The sequence below is a fragment of the Anolis carolinensis genome, chromosome 6 (assembly GCF_035594765.1).
Source record: "Anolis carolinensis isolate JA03-04 chromosome 6, rAnoCar3.1.pri, whole genome shotgun sequence".
In the NCBI taxonomy this organism is placed as follows: domain Eukaryota; kingdom Metazoa; phylum Chordata; class Lepidosauria; order Squamata; family Dactyloidae; genus Anolis; species Anolis carolinensis.
In genome coordinates, this window is record NC_085846.1 from 101,254,466 (window position 1) to 101,260,465 (window position 6,000).

The 6,000-nt window shown below is 40.2% G+C and overlaps 1 long non-coding RNA gene across 2 annotated transcripts in view; it reads right to left on the bottom strand.

Moving 5' to 3' along the window:
* The window catches only part of LOC103279096 (uncharacterized), a 69,765-nt gene extending 64,076 nt beyond the window's left edge, over positions 1–5,689 (bottom strand). For both annotated transcript variants that reach the window (XR_506552.3, XR_506550.3), the window contains exons 1-2: positions 5,599–5,689; positions 3,944–3,992 (exon numbers count right to left, since the gene is read on the bottom strand). This is a non-coding gene — a long non-coding RNA (uncharacterized LOC103279096). The remainder of the gene's footprint in view (positions 1–3,943; positions 3,993–5,598) is intronic.
* Between the last annotated feature and the right edge of the window lie 311 nt (positions 5,690–6,000).

Below are 6,000 nucleotides of genomic sequence, written 5' to 3' on the forward strand. Positions count from 1 at the left end.
TTGACTTTTCCCATATTATAAAATACTATGATATCAAGGTATCATCATAATTAATGTAGTCAGAACCAAAATGAAGACCAAGCAGGTGTGCATGTTGCTCTATTTGTGAACTTCTGCTCCAAACTTCCTACATTTTTGGCTTAACTAAAAACTTCCTGTTATTGTTAGAATGTGAAGGAAGGCCTGGATTGAATTCCCTTAATGAAATGTATTTAATGTAAGGCTGGATTGAATTCTCATACAACTTCTCAAAATACAGCTTTCAAGAGCAAGTGTGAAGATAAGATACATCTATTTGCTGATCTCTGGACAATTTGTAACAAATCAAGAAGGATTTCTGATTATACACTGCTGCAAATTGCACTGTTGGAATAAGGAAGTCTTTGGATAATGAGGAGTGGAGGTTAGCCATATGTAATTCTGGTACAGTACTTAAATTCCTAGATTCCAAATTCTTCAATTGTGTATAGCTTCCACAAAGGAGATCCTAAAAGCCACATTTTCTCATAAATGTGATAAAAAGAATTAGAAACTTTAAAAAAAAATAGAGGAGACAGATTTTCTCATTCAATCCCAGGACATTGAATACCTAGCTCTTGAATCTGTTTTGAATTCCATGTGTATTCTATTACATTTATGGTGATCAATAGAAGTTGCCACCTATTTTCTCTCAGCATCGCCTCATCTTTTTCACTTGCATGGCAGGCAGTCATGTCATTGTGTGCTAAATGTAGAGCAATAGTTGCTGTCTTCCAAACCGGGGTTAGGGGACTACATCTTCTAAAGTAGTGGTATCTTCAGAGGCAACTAATGGTTTCCATAACAGTGAAGTAATGACTCCACTGACCCTAAACGTACCATAGAAACAAGAATCCATGGATAATAGTGAACCCTTCTGAAATTATTTGCTTCCACCAATAGTTATCATAGAGTCACCCTGGATGAAAATTCCTAGCTGTTTAGAAATTTGCCTTGTCCTCCCGGGTGATCTCATGGTAAATTCCAACAGAATATAATCACCTGGAGGACCTAGAAAATCCCTAGAGAGGATATATTTTGTTGGAAGCAGGTAGGTGAAACGGCAGATACAGGTTCCACGGTTATGAGGGTTGTACTGTATATATGTGTCTGCTTTTAATCTGTACTGATTCAATAATTTGTAAACCACTTGAGTCCCATTATGGGCAAAAAGTTGGCAAATAATGATTGAAATGGTAGTGGTAGTGGTGGTAGTGGTGATGATGAGAAGAGGAGGAAAGGGCAACATCAACAGTATCCTCAAGTGGGTGAAACAGTAGAATCCAGCAGAAGTAATATGCCTTTTTGAATCCCAAAAACTTGCATGGGAGGACATGGGAACTCTTTTGAATCAGATAATTGCAAAGGGGGGGGGGGAGGAGATACAGTCAATTGCACCTGCATTGTGAGGCTGCATTAAATTTAGAATGAGAATATTCCATCTCACAAATCACTGGTGCTACACAGAGCACTAAAGAAAAAACAAAATGGAGCTACCATAAGTTTCCTAATTGCTTATTATTTTTGCTGAAATGCCTGTAGCTCTCAAAGATCTTCTCTGAAAGCCCAGGCAAATTTGTCGTTGTATTTCCAGCAACCTACACTTAGGCACATTGAGCTCCGATCATTTCCACCCATACCACGAGACAGCCAATAGTTATTTATCGGGAACAGTGGCCAACTTGTGAAGCATGCATGCAAAGTACAACATAAATTCCTTAAAGTAATCTGATTTTATGTTACTTATTTATTCATGTTTGCATCACTTTCTAAGCAGTCTCAGATTACTTGTTAAAACAGGGTGGTCCGAGTTCATGGAAACAGAGAAAGAAGAGCAAACAGTGTTTATTTGTGTTTGGGGGGATTAATATTAATATTGTTCCTCCTTCCATCTCAATAAAAATGTGGAAAAGTTGCATTAGATTATTATCAATAAAAAGGATTACACAAATCAGTCAGAGGAAGTGATGGAGCATACATTTTCTCCCCAGATCCAGACTTTAAGAAGTCAGAGTTAATATGATAGACTTTTAGATTAATTCTGAGATTTTGTGCCTTCTTACAGATTACAAAGAAGGAACCCAAATAGAGTCAAAACTACATTATTCCTGTGGTATTTTTAAGCAAACATTATTTCTAAGAACAAATCTGGGATCACTCAGTCATAATGGTAACGAAGCAATTAAAGAAAAAAGAGGGAGGACCATTTGCTACATAAAAGATGTGAAGCCCCATTAATCATATACTAGTCTCCTAATTATTTGGAGGAGAAAGTGGGCTACCTCAGCCCTATTTTATTATTCCACAGAGTTTAGCAATGATCTTATCATGCAAAATGTGCTGAAGAGATTGAGATGAATCAACTGAAGGCATAACTGAGTGTGTGTGTGTGTGTGTGTGTGTGTGTACTGTCATTACTGCACTTTTAGTGCATCCACTTAACTCACTTTTATGCTCTGCTAGGGATTTCTGGCAGGGATTTCTGGGAGTTGTAGGCCAAAACACTTGGGGACCCACAGGTTGAGAACCACTGCTCTAAGGAGTTTATTGCACAAGACAGGTAAAACAGACATGCTGTATGATCATGGCATTGTCGCTCTTTGGTTGTCGCATGATAGGAGGTTTCAGAAGTGATTCTTTTTACCAACTGGGAAATGTGTTAATGATCTCCTTTCCTGCTGATGGTCATCTGTTGAATGCCATTTTTCTGCTTCTTGGCGGGGGTTTGGACTGGATGGCCCGTGAGGTCTTTTCTAACTCTATGATTCTATGATGTCAAGCTATGATATACTGTGCAAAAAATTCAACTGTGCTTCAACTTTGATTGCATATGAAAAATAAATGAATTTCACAATTAGACTTGGGACCCATCTGTACGATATCTCATTATCTATATGCAAATATAGGTATTCCAATATCTGAAAAAATCTGAAAGCCAAAACAAGCATTTCAGATAAAGGATACTTGACCTCTGGTGTTGCTTGGCCACATGTGTCTCAGTTTTCATCTGGAGGTATGAGGTTGACATGTACAAGAAAGAACAAGATCTGGGTTGCTGTGAGTTTTCCAGGCTGTATGGTCATGTTCCAGAAGCATTCTCTCCTGAGGTTTCATCCACATCTATGGCATGCATCCCCAGAGGTTGTGAGGTCACAACCTCTGAGGATGCCTGCCATAGATGTGGGCAAAACCAGGAGATAATGCTTCTGGAACATGGCCATACAGCCCGGAAAACTCATAGCAACCAAATGGACCCGACCATGAAAGTCTTTGATAACACATAGAACATTTATCAGGATGGAGGTCTACTCAGGTTAGAGCTGTTGTTATCAGCTTCATGAGTTAAATCAGAAAATGGAAATGGAACGGCCAGGATTTTGAATTTACCAATGCATAATGCCAAAGAGAGAGCAGTGGAGAGTCAGCATCTCTCACAGTAACCCACTGTCTCCCACCAATGACAGACCATTAATTTTGCGGTGCAAATGAGGATCCTAAGGGGTGGAAAGTGTGTCTTGTCAGTGTGGGAGAGAGAGAGACATAGGGAGGAGATTTTAGAAAATTGTTGAAAATTACAGTATTCAGCTTTTGCTGACAGTATATCAAAGCACAGCTCAACCCTTTATGATATCTAAGTCTCTGCCGCTTCCTCAGAAAAACAACTTCTCCATACAATAGATACATTATTGGGGAGATGGGGGAGAGGAGGGGGAAATACTGATGAGATGAGACTCATTTCAGAATTAGGATTTTGATGTGGACTTTTTGAGATCCTAGTGGCTCCACCACAGGGATGAACAAAGTATTGGTCTATAGTGACAGTGTCCGGAGGAGACCCTTTGAATCTGTCTCTTATTACAACCTTCTAGGAGGCGAGGGAGAAAACAAAACAGCAATCATAAAAAACTTCCCTCCCCTTACTCACCCAGCTCTTCAAATGGGTTAGACTGCAGGAGATGGAAGCTTTGTCGTCACTAAAATTTCCAAAAGAAAGCAAATAAATCATAGTCACAGCACAAGGCGAAGATTAAAATGCCTGTCGAGATTTATGTTTCCTTTTCTCATTTCTTTTCATTTTATTCATATTCCTGTATTCTGCTTTTCTAATACATAGACATCACTCAGGGTAGCTCCTTGCAGTTAAAAAAGACTCCACAATCTATCTATCTATATATAAATGTAATGTTTGTTTTACTATGGAGTAAACAACAAAACCACTGAACCCAATCACACCAAATTTGGCAATAAAAGACATAGTCATCCAAAATATGTCTTTCAATCAAAAAAACCTAGAAAAATAGTCCAAATTACCAAGGATGAGGAAGAGCCTTGCTCCCCCTAACTGCCAGTTAGAAAGGTAGGCTCTGCTGCCTTTAGCCCCCCCCCCCCCGCTGCCTTTAGGCCCCGCCCCCTTTGTATCCTAGCAACTCCCTCAACCAAAATGGTGCCCAGGGCACAGGCAGAGTGCACTTAGGCCTGATCCACACTGCCTATAAAATACAGATTATCTGATTTGAACTGGATTATATGGCAGTGTAGACACAAGGTCCTTCAACACAGCTATATTACCAATTTATAATCTTATATTATCTGCTTTGAACTGGATTATCTTGAGTCCACACTGCCATATAATCCACTTCAGTGTGGATTTTATACAGCTGTGTAGAAGGGGCCTCATATAATCCACTTCTAAACAGATAATATAAGATTATAAATATAATATGAAATAATTACTGTGGTATAATAATACAGAACAATATAATCTCTAAAACCAGGACAGTAAATTAAGAGCAACACTCTGAAAGCAGGGAAATTGGGAATTCCAGAAAGGAAACAACCAGGGCCAGCTAACACTTCCCAACAAAGGATTCCCCCAGGCAGGAAGCAGCTAGGCTTTGAAGCTGCAAGGCCATTACATGCTAATCAAGGTGCCTAACTGCAGCATTCATACCTGCCACACCGAGACTATTAATTGCTATTCGAACTGGCCAACCAAGGATTCAGCAAGGTAGAAAGCGGCCAGGCTTGCAAGCAGCAAGGCTATTCAGTGCTATTCAACCTGGTCAACCAAGATTTCCCCTAGGTGAAAAACCCCCAGGCTCTGAAGCCATGAGGCTACTCTGTCCCATTCAACCTGGCCTAGCAAGAATGCCCTATGTAGAAAGCAGCCAGGCTCTTAAGCTGCAAGACTATTCAGTGCAATTCAATCTGGCCAAACAATGATTCCCCTACAAAGGAAATAGCCAGGCTTCAAAGCAGCTCTTTGATTGAGGCTGCTACTCCAGCTACTCCAAAAAATGGCCAGTCTTTGAGGCTGCAAGGCTAGTCACTGCTATTCCACCTGGCTAACAATTGATTCGCATAAGCCACAGCAACGCATGGTCGGGCAAAGCTAGTACATTCTAAAATGGTATCCTTAAACAAACAGAAAGGGGCATAGCAAAGGCAGGCACAATTCAGTAAAACCCAAAGCAGTAGAAAAAGGTGACTTAAGCAAACAAGGGAAGACCTTGAGTTTGCAAGACCTGAGAAAAGTATTAATAGGGTTGCCAAGGCGAAAATTGGAGAGGGCTCCTGTACCTTTAATTGTCATGTAGATGAGGAAATTTCAGCTGGTGGTGTAAGTTATCTGGTGGAAAATGGAGAGGGCTCCTGTACCTTAAATAGGGAATTTCAGCAGGTGCTCTATGTTACTTGTCATGGAATCAGGTACATACATCACCTGCTGAAAATCCTTATTTAAGGTACAGATACCCTTTCCATTTTTGACTCTGTTACCAGCATGATGTAGTAGCTAGAGAGTACTGAACTATGACTTGAGACCAGGGTTTGTATCTTTCATCAGCCATAGAAACCCATTGAGAGAGCTTGGACAAATCGCACTCTCTTAGCCTCAAACAAAGGCAAAGCAAGCTCCCTCTGAACAAGTCTTGCCAAGAAAATCCCATGAAGGGTTTGCCTTAGAGCAATTGTTCTCAACCT